At 42.7% G+C, this 14868-nt stretch overlaps 1 protein-coding gene across 1 annotated transcript in view; it reads left to right on the top strand.

The window, feature by feature from the left end:
- LOC126355592 (uncharacterized) overlaps positions 1-14868 on the top strand; it is a 632860-nt gene that overhangs the window by 414646 nt on the left and 203346 nt on the right. The gene's annotated exons all lie outside the window — the stretch shown is intronic.

The following is a 14868-nucleotide window of genomic DNA, read 5'->3' on the forward strand; positions in this document are numbered from 1 at the left end:
TGATGTAGATGAATTTTACTGTAAGGGGTGGATGGTACGAAGTGCAAAGTGTGTATCTTGTAGGAGGACTATGTAATGAAGTCGTTATTCATACATTTTTTCAGAAAATGTAACTTCCACCACACTCTGTCGTGCGTTAAAAGTGTAATTACTGTAAACGTAAGTTACCAGTATTGCGGTCTCATGAAAACTGGTGATATTAATTTTCTTCATAAATAATTTAGTTTAGGGACTGAAACACAATCGAACCCATTTGTTTCTTATCTCTCAGAAAATTTCATTTTACACCTCAGGGAGTACTTACCCCCTAGTTGAGTTCAAAATGGCTCTGAGCACTATGGGACTTAACTTCTAAGGTCATCAGTCCCCTAGAACTTAGAACTAATTAAATCTAACTAACCTAAGGACATCACACACATCCATGCCCGAGGCAGGATTCGAACCTGCGACCGGAGCGGTAGCGCGGCTCCAGACTGTAGCGCCTAGAACCACGCGGTCACCCTGGCCGGCGCCCTAGTTGGCAATCACTGGATTAGGGTAATCCGTGCAAAATGTCTTAGTCACAATTCCACGACAGTGTAGTGGATAGCACATCTGCCTAGTAAACAGGAGACTTGAGTTCAAGTTCTGACCTTGGCACAAATTTCATTTCATTCCTTTATCGAAGAATTACTGTTAAGTTAACGATGGAGTTATGAATCAGAATTTATTACATAAGGAGATCTAAATAAATAACATAACGGGCAAGTGCCACTCTCCTCTCTCGGAGATTATATGCCAGACACACAAGAAACACGAAATAGTGCCAACAATAACAAGAATAAACAAGTGAGCATGTGTAGTGTTGGGACAGATTATTACTATACAAAAAATATCGAACACTTTTAATCCGATATCCCTTAATAACATTGCTGATTACCACAAGCTCTACTGTAATGCAACTCATGTGTATAGGAAATAGATAATTGTACTGAGCCAAAGCCAATGAATATTGAATTGAGCCTTTATTTCATTCCCTGAAATCAGTAGCTATACGCGCTCAATGAAGCAAGCACTCGAAGCGCTATGGACAGTCAACGTACTCTTACCAATCCAAATCGAAGTCCGCAAAACTTAGAATTGAGGATAGGAACCCAAAAGGTCGCATCCGATCCTCACCCCAGAAGACTGCGGGTCAGATACAGGGTACGGGCCAGAATCAGATTCGACTCCAGAATGCTAACTCACTTCTCTCCAGCTCACCACGAAAGTTGACTATCCTCTCCCTTCCAAACGTAGACACACGGGGCCAACACTTGGACTTATGGTCTGGGGTGCGATCTCGTATGACAGTAGCAGCACTCTCGTGATTATGCGCGCAATCTGAATGTAAATTTGTACGTCAACCTGGTGATTCTATTTCTTGTGCTGCCATTCATGGACTGCATTCCAAGTGGTGTTTTCCAAAAGGCTAACGTTCGACCACATACTACTACTGTAACCCAACATGGTTCAAATGGCTCTAGGCACCATGGAACCCAACATGCTTTATAGGGTGTTGACGTGTTGCCTTGGCCTGCTCGATCACCAGATTTGTTTCCATTCGAATACATATTGGACATCATTGGGCGACAACTTCCAGGTCTTCCACAATGTCTCGCCGACGTTCTTATTCACTTCTCATTCATCTCACAGTTCAACGTCTTCTCGAAATTGTCCTCTTCTCAACTTTGGCATTGACGGACTATGTTGGTAATTACGCGCAGTGACATCGTCGTTTCATGACCCCCCTCCCTTCTCCCCACTTCAGGGTGGAAATTCTCTGTCTGGCGCTGGCTAGTGTGTGATTTGGAAACTGGCGTCTTTGTCGCAATTTCACTGTCAAGGTTCCCAGCGTTGGTTGCAAATTATTTCGATGTTTTGTTACATTCCCAAGTTGCTGTGAAAGCAGCCGCACAACTCTGCATGAGACCCGGACAGTCTCATGTTTGTACGTCGTCTAAGAACCTGCTGGCGTTCGTGACTTATAACCAATGTCCTTCCTGTCCGGAAAAGAGGGACGGCTTCTCAAGTAATTCTTTAGTCTCACACACATCCCTGTGCGAATTCTTGGCGCTTTATGTGTACGCTCCATGCCAGAGCCGGTGGTGCTTGAATTCTCGACATGTTTTCGCTTTTGAAGGCAGGTAAAACGGCTCCTCTCAGCCAGCAGGATTCACATGATTTCCTATGTTCGTTCTCGACACTGCGTCCCAGTGGCTGCAGGGGTCCATCAGTTTTCGGCACGCTTCTCATGGTCTCATTGTCCGCCAGGCTCTTCGCAAGGTTTCCATTCTTAAGCGAGGCAAGGGCATCTAACCGTTTACCCACTGTGTGGTTGCACCTATCGGGTGCTCGCCACGTGGGGTTCGACGCTGAGTCGGCGAAGATAGCCCCTCGGCGGAGGTATACAATAAGTATTGAACACTGATTGTGACCGTCCTAAATCAGGTGTTCCCGGAATTCCGAGAAATCTCTCTGGGCGAAGGCCCTATTGATTCTTCAACAAGGCGCCAATTACCTCTCCTTTCTTGTCGAGCTGGACCGACGTCCTGCTTTGACTGTAATTACAGTATTGGCAATGAGAAGTTCTAGTTCCACTTCACTGCGTTTGTATTGGTATGAATGACATAATCATGACTCTACTGTTGACGAAAATGTGAAGTGATCTTCTATTAAAATCAAAAGTAAATATGACGACTGTTCTCTAAGGGCAAGTTACAGCAGGGGCCACGTTGGGCTAGCAGTCCTTATCATCCAGAGCCTCTGTCGCGCTCTTCGGTTCGAAATTAAAGACACGATATCTTTTGTTCTTACTGTTTTACACCCTTCGAAACCATAAATAACACGAAGAAAAAGCTTTAGAATTAAAAGAATAGTCTATTTCTTGCTGGAAAAAAAATCTTCCACGTACAGAGTGGTTGTTTTTAAACTTTCGCTACTTGAGCCAGTTTAGGCGGAAAATATTTACTGAGTAGGTAGCCAACTATATAGGAATGATGTTTGTGCAGAATGTTAGTGTTGTCAGTAGTCTTAGTGTCATGTCTTGCCGTTAGACGCCGGTGCTCTTACAACGACGTAGGTTTGAAACATAAGCATCAGTGTACATTACAGATGCAAACAGTCAACATGGATCTGGACAAGGTGAGCACGGCTTTACTTGTAAAGTTGTTATATCAAATCAACAACAATAAACCTGCTGCTCTTCGCAAGTATCGATGCACTGCAGGAATACGGAGAGGTCCTCTTTCTGCTTCGGCGTTGAAGAACCTGATTCGTAAGTTCGAATTAACTAGCGGTTTGGGAACTGCTCCTGGAAGAGGGAGACGGCCAATTGCACCATAAATCTTTGAAGACGTTACTGTTGACATGACTGAGAACACTGCACACAGTGTAAACTATTTTTGTCGCGGCAGTTGCACAGTTCATGGTCCACCGTTCGAAAAGTACTGCGAGCAATATTGTGAAATGGTATCTGCGCAAACTTCACATTACTCACTGATTGCTCCCGAGTGGCGCAGATATTCTAATACTTTGCATTTGGGGAACGTCGCCGCCGTCTCACATACCCGGTGTTTCCCTATTTAGTCAATGACTCACTGATTGGTGTTGCTTCATGGTACAGTTTATGATTAGCCAATTTTTATTTGAGCAACTTTGACTCCAAGACCAAGAACATACAGCGCGAACAACACACGTTACAGTGCTCTGATTCGCCACCATGTGAGACGCGGGGGGGGGGGGGGGGGGGGATGTTTTGCGCTCAACTCTTTTGCTGCCCCACGGAGCCCCTTCTCAACTTGCTCGTGAGGTCGCCCGGTTACTCCGTAATACATTTGCAGAAAACCGAATCATCGGCCGATCGTTCCAAACTGCGAGGCCACGAACACCATGGCCACCAAGATCACTAGATTTCAACCCGTGTGATTGCTCTGCGATTACCTGAAGGACAGAGTTTATCACCGGGACACTAGCACACGTTATAGGGTTAAGATAAGCATAGCGAGGGAGGTAGCCAACATCCCACCTGATATTTTTCTTGTAGCATTACAGTAAACTCTTGTGCGGTTCCAGACTGTCGTGAATGCGGATGGTCGTCACATTGAGCATCCTTTGTAGCTTGGAACGTAAACATCGTACTCAGTTAACACTATCTTTTCATGTGGAAATTAAAATGTGTTACTCTCAACGGTCTTTAAGTTTTCTTCTGCATAACCTGACAAATGTTTGCGCACAGTTGCATTGTCCTACGATCATTCCCTCTCAATCAGCGCCCACTTAGGTATAACCAACCTGCGTTTTTCCACTGCCGTACAAAAGTGCAGTGTGATATGGGTATCAACGCATAAGAGATTTGATTCAGTTAATTACCTATCCTTCAGAGTACGCATAATTTGTATCTGCCACCATCAGTCTTTCCGAATGTAAAAAGCGAAACACTTTATGCTTACTTGTATTAAAAATCATCGCAGGTTAAAAATTTGTACATGAATCCAGCATGGCAACCAAGATAAATGATGTCTCACATCTCAGTAGTTGAATACTGGACTCGTGTCCATACCCCGCCTCTTTTACACGGTTCGGCACACGTTTAGAAAAACTTTTGCTCCCTTTCCCATGCACAGTACTACACGACTTTGTGGTGGGGCATACGATCACCTCTTAAACTAACCATGCAAAATCAGTTCATAACTATACCCACAGTGTGCTTGTGCGGGACAAAGGCACAAGAAAAAGAATAAGAGGAAGAAGATGGTAACTGAGATAAATCTTGTTACACTCTTACATGCACATTGGCGCTATCGATTAAGAACGACAGCAATATAATTAGTTTCTAACCATTACTCATGCTATGAAGAGCGCTTTAGCACTTCTAGAGCATGAATCAGTCTGTTACATGATTTGAATACAATTTTCAATGATATATTTTCCTCTTGATCGTAAGTTTCATTTTCTTTATTATTCAGAAGTAAGGCATGGGTTCCTGTCAGCTGCTTACTATTCCCCTTATCCTGTTGCACAATTTTGTTGCAAATAGACAGTATAATATTTATGTTCATGTATTCTAGGTCATGGAATATACAGTTCCACAAAGTTTCAACACACTTTCTGTGACAACTGATTCTCAGAAATCATAAGTGTTTTCTTGTGCGAAGTATTCATGTATGTCAAAAGAGCGTGCAGCAACAATTTCAGGAAAGTAAAATAATAAAACTAACGTCAAATATGATGTCAGAACTAACACTGAATAGGGAAGTTTACTTCCGTTTCATGTAAATTAATTGTGTCATCTGTGAATTTCTTTGCATAGTGACATATTATGAATGGTTACAAATCTTTGTTTACGAAATATGACAGTAAACATGAGATGCGTTACGACACTGAAAGAAACCTGTAACCACTGGATACAGTGCCACAAGTTCCTCCAAAAATCACAACATACACATTATGTCGTACTAACAAATGTAAATCCACCTGATGATGGAAGTTTAAACCTTTGAAACGCGTCGTGTGGATAAAAAAAACAGTGACTGGTAACAGTAAACTTGTTGTTTCATTCGATGTCAATAACAGTCACAGTAGAGAATGACCTAAAATGTTCACATTTAAATTTAAAAAAAATCTACGATGTTTTACAGATTTATAAGATTCGATAACGCAACACTCTGCATCATCTGACCACGTTGTGAGTGCTGCCTTCTTACAGCTGACATTGAGACTGTCTGACGTGACACAGGCCCGTGCTAACGCTAAGATTGATTATTCTGTTGATTTAAGCGGAAATTCTACCTGCAGAATCTGCCGTTCATCTTTCGGACGATGAGCACAGTAACAGAGATCTTTTTGAACTGCATACAGAACTACATTATTATTATCTCGACCTAATATATTACGTCTACGGCTCGTAGCTCATCGTCTATGTTACACGGAAATAGCTACGAACTGTTGCGATAGTAATTACTGAAATTGACTGAAATTTGTTTTCAAGCTTTTCATTTATTATCTACACCTTCAAGGAAGCGATTCATGCTATGAATTGTACTACCGCCGCAATGCGTTAGTGGCTTTCGTGCCAGGGAGGCGGAGTATGAGGGAGAAGATCGGCAGAAAATCTGATACATCAAAGGTCGTGAAATGTAAACGTACCTCTGAGATAAAACTTATCGGGGTGGAGTTGTTCTGTGATCGTAAATGACTGTTGGGGAAACTACAGAGCTCAACGTGGCATTGATTTACAGATTAAAAGTCTAAATGAAAGTCTGCGATGGTGAGGTTTGTAACGGCTGTCCGACAGCAGTAAATAATTTGTAGAACAAATAAAGGATAATATGGCAAATGCCTATTACTTCTGCAAACCACGTTTCTTAGGAACCCAGCACAAAGGGAATTCCTCAATACCTAGATAACGACGCTGCAGTGGGAGAAAAGGCTAGAATCTAATAATTTGTATCAAAACTATGTTGCTGCTGGCTCGTGACATGTAACATTTGCCTTCCTCATAAAACTTATGGTTGCGTCGGCGTAAATACCGAGAAAAGCAGAACCAGTGGAAGACCACAAGATGCTGTTTGTGTTATTTGTTTCTTGACACACTCTATGGCCGTTAATGCCTATGGAAGACGCTGTTGACCGATGTGACTACAATTCGATACTCGAACATCTCATTCATCTCACACAGTGTTATGACCATTATTCAAGGGGCGAGGGGGGGGGGGATTTTTAATAAGGTAGTCCGAGTTGTCACACGGCTAGCAGTGGCTCCAGACGACTGAAAGGAGTTTACAACAATTTCAAAATCCTTCTTTGGCCCTCCAAATTTAAGCAGTCCACGGGACCACGTGGAATGTTGTATCTGCAACATAACAACTCCAGCTCTCATCCTACAGACGTCTTAAATCTGTCTAGAGTCACTTGGCACGACAGTTTCCCACAAACAAGAATGTCACCGTAAAATGAATCAGATAACTGGCCATGCCATTCCGTTGATGCGGGTGGAAAACAGTATCTGGCCTGTCACACTTCCACGGGACACACAGTTTAGGCAACAAGTCTATTGTGATGTCAGTATGACTTTGTGTCATTCTGAATATTGCTCCAGACACACGTAGACCCGAATACATTTGACTAAACCATTTACGGTTCGAACAGTACACAAGTGTGCTGCGAACGGGAGATACTTCTCGATATAACGCACAGCTGGAACGTCGCGGCCGGCTCTTTCTTTCATACACCTGTAAGTATGGTTTGTATGCTGTGCAAAATTCATCGAAGAATCTCTCTTACTTGTGAAGAAAAGTGTACCTATAGCAACAAATGCAGCCAATAGTAAGTGAAAAAATGATGACATTTCACATGTAAAAAAAAATGTTTGTTATATTTTTGAACTTCCACTGCTATGAGCGTGAATCCTGAACCATTCCTGGTCATGCTGACAAAGTTTTATGAAGTTATTTGCAAAAGTATAGACAGTGGAAATTAAAATGTCGTGTGGTGCCTCTCCTGCTCCAAGTCGGCCCGTTTGACGTCCTACCCTCCTTAAGTACATTTATGCTCTTAAGTTGCTAATAGTAGAATCTGAACTCACTGCTGGTATTGCATTAATTAATTTTTGTCATTCCGCAAACAAAATTTCTCCTCGTACACTTCAAGAAATTGTACAACTTCTGATAACGACAACGTTTTAGACAATTTTTGGTACTGCGAAACAGATACACGGCAAAATACTAGCACAAAAACCAGAAAACAGTGATGCTACCTGGGAATTTAGCCCCGAGGTTGCAGTCGAATGAGATTAATCGGCGGCGAGGGAAGAAAAGTGGCGTAGCAAAGTTGAAGCGACGTTTAGTGACACCACGTGTTTCCACACGCAACTTCGATGATGCCACTCGAGTGGCGGCAGGGTGACGTCATTTTAGTCAGGTGTGGAAACTTGGCTTTGCGCTCAGGAGGCTGCAGTTCGGCTCCGGTGGCGCGCCTCGGCGGAAGACCTCTCCGCCGCAACCAGCTGCTGTGACGTCACCTGCTGTCGGCAGACGCACAGATCGCACAGTAGCGGGGGAGTAGGCGGCCATTAATATTCGCGGCGCGTCCGGCTCCGAAGTCTGCGGGCGGCACAAAAAGGCGCCTGCGTGCCGGCTGCCCGCTGCTCGCTGCCCGCGCCCCGCCGAGCGTAATTACGATGTCGGACGAGCTCTCGGCGCGCGGCCGCTGCATAATGCCGCGGCCATTACTCCGCTGCCGAGGCGGCCAGATATGTACGCATCTGACTCACAGATTAACGACTCGCGTCCCGCAGATAAGCGGCCCACCGATAAATGCGACCGGCCGAACGCAGCGCCGCCCATCCGATAGCTAGCTGTGGCCTCGCTCTCGCACCGCACGCTCCGACAACATCGAAAGGAAGAAGTCAACTTGCTCCGGAGCAACCAAGCTGGTGGTGGCTGTGGTGGCAGGGGGGGGGGGGGGGGGGGAAGACAGGCAATTGAAACCTTTACCGCGTTCAGAAGCGCTACGGACTCATCGATGTACTTGTCACCGTGCTACTGTATTCGAGCTGATCAGAGCACTAATCTTCTAACACCATAGCTTAGACACTACATACAGGGTGAAAGTATTTAAACCGACAAACTCTGGGAGGTTGTAGTGGACATCAAAACAAATATTTTTCCCTAATGTCATTTTTTCCTATGATGATTATCTAAACCAGTGGAGGCCGTATTACGCTCTGTCGTGAGTCACAGTAGAGCAGCGATTAGCAGTCTAACAACACTTTATTTCATAGTCACAGAACATACAATACAACATGACAAAGATACACTGTCCTAAGAGTAAACAAACAGTCTCTCACTTGCCAGAAGTACATCACCTTCTACTGAGATCACAAAGTCGTCCATGTATGCAGTCTTGTTTATAAGTGGCGCTACGGTGGGAAATGCTGTCATCCACTTGTCGGCAAGTTCTCTTAGTGTTGCAGAAAGTAAAAATGGGCTGCAGGTCAGGCCGAATGGGAGTCTGTTAAAACGGTATTCTGTTAGTTCGTCCGTCGTTTGAAGATTTCCTGTTTGATCCTGGCTAATTTTGAACCAGAAGAATCTGGTCTTTGTCCTTTTCGTTGAAGGTTAATTGAAGGAAAGCTTGTGTGATGTCCGCGACGATAGCCGTAGAATATAGTCTGGAATGCAGTAAAATTTCCAGAATCTCTGGTAATAGACTTGGTCCTACTTCTAATACCTCATTGAGAGAAGGTGAATTGTTTTCGTGAGATGGGGCGTCAAAGACTATTCTCCACTTAGTGGTTCCGTATTTCTCCTTCCTCACTGCATGACGAGGGAGATAAAATAGCTCCTTTCCTGAGAGTATGGTCGCTTCCCACGGATACACGTACCTTCAGACAGCTCAAGTATGCGTCTCAGGACCTACAGGATTGAGCAGGACAACGCGATGTCTACTGGACGCAGGCAGTCAGTCCAGCTTCATAGCAAAATCGCTGACTGGTGATCTGAAACTGCAAACGGTAGACCGACAAGAACTAACCGTTTGTTCCTTTGAATCAAACCCTACACGCCCACGCCACCGCAGGCTTGTTCAGTTTAATATGAAGGGGCTTTGGCAGAATTCTTCAGTGCCACTTGTTGCCTTCGAAAGTACTCACGTTATTTCTCACGCTCTTCAGTTGTTAGAGGCCGTATTATGATCTTCAGTTGTTAGAGGGCGTATTACGGTCTTCAGTTGTAGGCAACTGCTGTCCACCAGTGCAGTAGTGCGTTGTCTCTGTTTACAAATGTAGCGATACACCTGGAGTGAGTACACTGATATGGTTGGTGCGTACTACCTAGCGCACCACAACAGACGAGCTGCACAGCGGGTTTATCAACAACAATATCCTAATCGCCGTATCCCGCATCATACGACCATAGCTGCTGTGTACTGACGTCTGCGTGAGACTGGGTCATTTAGCAGATTACCTGGACAGGGACGCCGTCGCACGGTAAGAACGCTGCAATTTGAGGTAGCTGTCTTGCAGCATGTGGAGCGGGATCCTTCAATCAGGTGTCGCGCAATTGCACGTAACATGGAGACGAATTAGCGTGTCCGCAACCTGGAACCAGTTGATTATCCACCCAAAGCACAGTATTGGCAGTGGTATCTGGAACAGTGTGAAATGCATCCCACATTTCCATCCTCTGTGTTGTTTACCGATGAAGCAACGTTCGGGGGTGACAGAGCCTTCAACATGCACAATTTGCATGTTTGGAGTGGGGATAACCCACATGCCACGGTTACTAGGTCTTATCAAGTGCGGTTCTTCGTCGATGTGTGGGTCGGTGTTGTTGGGGACTGTTTAATTGGGCCGAATCTCATAAAAAATGGAAAAGTGTTTGTTGGTTTAATTAATTTGTCTCCTGAGAAATCTTCCTCTACCGGTTTAAATACTCCTCTTAGGAAAATATGATTTTAGGGAAAAATATTTGTTTTGATGTCCCCTACAACCTCCCAGAGTTTGTCGGTTTAAATAATTTTCACCCTGTATATTTTTTTGTCCATTTTTCTTTCTGTTTTGTTCAACATTCCCTCGTTGAGCCTCTGTAATTATTCCTTGAGTAATTCCGTACTGTATAAAAATGTGTACTTTTTCTTTGTAGAAACTTTGATGTCCTGGTTTAATCATATGTAGTCTATCTTTTATTTAAATTCTTTGTCTTATTTGGAGGGAACAAAACTTAAAGTATGTAACTATAATTTTGTTTAAATAATTTTTATAGAAATACCAATATATCCAAACGATATGTTTCATTTAAAGTAACCACTTGCTGTTATGTAAAGACTGATCTTCACTAAGGGCTTTTAGTTATTTTGTTTGTAAAAGGTGGTGTGGTTCCCCACGGGAACGGAACTGTGTAGCGCGCGCAAAATGTGGTTGGCGTGGATAGAAAGGTGGAACAATGAGACAGTCGGGGACGAGCTACCAAACTGACAACTGCTCATGTAAAAGTTGTACATTGTGCTGGTGCCGCTTTCCAATGCCTCGGATGGATGGGTAAAGAGCTAGAATTATTCTAGAATTGGTATCTATCTTCGCCACAAAGAAATGACAGAGTCCAGCATTTCCGCCTGCTCCACCCGCCGACATTCACTCGCCACCACGTTGCGCTATCGCTGAAAAGGAACCAAGTAATTGTAGAAATAGACAGTGAAGGATCAGCTCATGTGGATGATTTATTTGTAACCCAAAAGATTATTTATGAAAACTTACCTTGATCGATCCTCTGTCACATTTCCACTTAGGATCCTTCCCATGCTAAAGTGATTACCTAGTGTCCTTACTGAAAGAACATTAAAGCCCAGTGTTTTACTAATTAATGCCTCTTGAGCATAGTAAAAAGGAAGTTAAAGTTAATGTAGCAAAAGAATGAGCTAAAGTAAATAATGTTTGTTTAAAGTAACCTTGCAATCAGGGCTGCTTTCCAAAGACTAAAATAAATATTTGAATATAAGGCAGTAGAGTAGTTCAAACAGGCATTAAAACAATTTGCTGTTAGTTTTAAAAATTAAAAGTTCTTAAAACTGAGGCTTATAGAGTTTTACTTAGTTAATGACCATAGTGCTGCTTGTTGTAAATTGCAAAAGGTGAGTCAGTATTTTACAAATATGTCAATTTTGTGTCTCACTGTAGTAAAAGTTGATAACTGCAATTGTAGAAAGTTATGTACTCATGCTTGATAAGTGATTGTTTCTCTTGTGTATTGACAATGCATATTAATAGTGTAACAGGATCCACAGTTGTCCATTGTGCCCATGATAGATAACAATTAACAGAAAGACCACTATCTGTGGGAACAGTAACTTCTTTTATTCAGAGGACAGTGAGAAATAGTTTGCTAGTGTATTTTTTTATTCCCTTGTCAGATAGAAAAGTAATTGGTTAAAAGAGAGACTAAACCTATGCGCAAATTACTATTTTACAGTGAACTGCATTTACAATTTTTTTCCAGATAGGGAAATGTTTGAAAAGTAATACTGAACCTATGTCTAATTTCTGATTCTACAGTGTATATTAATAGTAATATTATTGAGATCTTTCAGTTTGACCAAGCCGTGAAGGTAAAAGTGTATGGCATTATCTGTTGTACTTAAGCAAATAGTTTTGTTCTTCTATTATTGTTAGCGCTTTCTTTAATGTCAAACTCTGTTATTGACAGAGTTCATTGCACTCTCGTGTGACAAAGTATAGGCTGTGTTTGCCCAATGACGTTACTTATTTTAAGTTTCTTGGACAAGAATGTTACTCATTCTTATGCCTAATTAGGCTGGCTACCGTTTTTATCATCATTTAGATACTGTGGATAGGTAAATTATTGTTTGTTACTGTTTAAATATTTACGTAATTCTGACTTTCATTTCCGATAAGCCACCTCCGTTAGGTACATCACGGTCACCATAACAAGATTCCTTTCAGAGGGTAGCACTGTTCTGTTTCTTTATTCTGTAACTGATTTAATAAAAATAATTTCATTATACGAACTGCCTCCAGCTTTGAGGTTATAATATAATAGTAGCGGACCGTAGTGTTATAAACAGACTTCGGGTTCTATGAGAATAAATAATAAAGCAGTGAAAGGGATTGCAAAGGCATCTCTCCTTTCTGGTCCTTGTGTGTTTGTAGTTTGTACGTTCCCTTTTACTATATTTCATACAGGTGATGTTGGTCATGGTAATGGGTGGCTTACTGTTGCATCTGTACTATGTATTACGGCATCATTGGCTGGCATGGAAAGTTTTAATGAGGCGTGATTGTTTTCAAGACCTTTCACATTTCTGAGTTTGCTAACAAGGACCATTGGGAGGGAGTCTGCCTATCAACCCGATGGTTCTCTGATGACTTCTACCAGGAACAGGATAAAATGTTGGTACAGCTGAATCTGTGAATTTCTGGATGAAGGGACGTGGTACTAACAGAAGAATTTAGATTAATTAGAGAGGTACTACTGCATAATCAGTATAAATAAAGATTTGGATTTAAAAATAAAATTAAGAATCATAATGGTGTAGTAGCTGTCTGGGCTGCTCATGCGATCTCCGTGACCTTGAGCAGCCTCAGTAGCTCCATGACTCCGTTTCTGCGATGGCAGAGCGCAGCTCCTTGCCGGTAGCCTACGTAGAGTTTTTTTTTTTCGTCTTGCCTCGTCCGCTCTCAAAGTGTCTTTGCTCATTTTGAATCTGGTCCGCTTCTGTTCAAATTTTACTGCCGTGCAAATCCAGTCAATTCTATCCTCCAATTTTATCCTCGAGTATGTACCAAGTAACAGTAAACAACATCCAGTCCATTCCAGATATCTGCGGGCTTGGCCCAAGGATCATTCCCATCACCGACAGTGTATCTCTTATATATGTACATAATCCGCTAAGCCGACAATACCGCATGTGGAACACTTTGAACTGTGCCTCATTTGTCTGCTTACAGCCCCTCACCAGTGGCTTCTGATACAGACGGTAAACAACGAACGAATGTACACCAGTAGCGACAACGTAAGAACACTATACGCACTAAAGTAAAAAATAAGATCACTTACCTACCTGTGGGAAAACCGGAACAGAAGAGAATCGAAGCATTTGAGATGTGGTGCTATAGACGAATGTTGAAAATTAGGTGGACTGATAAGGTATGGCATGAGGAGGTTCTACGCAGAATCGGAGAGGAAAGGAATATGTGGAAAACACTGATAAGGAGAAGGGACAGGATGATAGGACATCTGCTAAGACATGAGGGAATGACTTCCATGGTACTGGAGGGAGCTGTAGAGGGCAAAAACTGTAGAGGAAGACAGAGATTGGAATACGACAAGCAAATAATTGAGGACGTACGTTGCATGTGCTACTCTGAGATGAAGAGGTTAGCACAGGAAAGGAATTCGTGGCGGGCCGCATCAAACCAGTCAGTAGACTGATTACAAAAAAAAAAAAAAAAAACACTACCGAGCACGTCTACACCAAACAACGTGCTTGTCACGTCCAAATTCCTTCTGACGGTTATAAATACTGTCGGTCTAGAAGACATTGGAAATAAAGACTTTTCAAGTACAACTAATGGTATACAACGAGATGTCCTTTATCATATGCACACAAGTTGTGGAGCACACAGGATAACGATTTTGGCACTGTCTTTCTGGCCATTCTTATCATGGATGATGCACCGCGCTGACCTAACTTAACCTGCTGTTTGTGTTGTGGTATGTTTCCATCACCCTTGGGGAAAAAAGGAAGAATAAGTAAAGAGCTTGCCAAAGGCTTCCACGAAAAGTCCACTAGGGATAAATTCCCATAAATAAAGCGCTTTAACACCTTGGATTAACTCTGTATTGGAAGTTACCAATGACAACCGGCAGAAAGATTGCTGTATGGTGTGTCAGGTGGCAGTTGACGCTAAATAACGAAAAGTGTGAGATGATCCACATGAGTTCCAAAAGAAATCCGTTGGAATTCGATTACTCGATAAATAGTACAATTCTCAAGGCTGTCAATTCAACTAAGTACCTGGGTGTTAAAATTACAAACAACTTCAGTTGGAAGGACCACATAGATAATATTGTCGGGAAGGCGAGCCAAAGGTTGCGTTTCATTGGCAGGACACTTAGAAGATGCAACAAGTCCACTAAAGAGACAGCTTACACTACACTCGTTCGTCCTCTGTTAGAATATTGCTGCGCGGTGTGGGATCCTTACCAGGTGGGATTGACGGAGGACATCGAGAGGGTGCAAAGAAGGGCAGCTCGTTTTGTATTATCGCGTTATAGGGGAGAGAGTGTGGCAGATATGATACACGAGTTGGGATGGAAGTCATTACAGCATAGA

The sequence above is a fragment of the Schistocerca gregaria genome, chromosome 3 (assembly GCF_023897955.1).
Source record: "Schistocerca gregaria isolate iqSchGreg1 chromosome 3, iqSchGreg1.2, whole genome shotgun sequence".
NCBI classification, from domain to species: domain Eukaryota; kingdom Metazoa; phylum Arthropoda; class Insecta; order Orthoptera; family Acrididae; genus Schistocerca; species Schistocerca gregaria.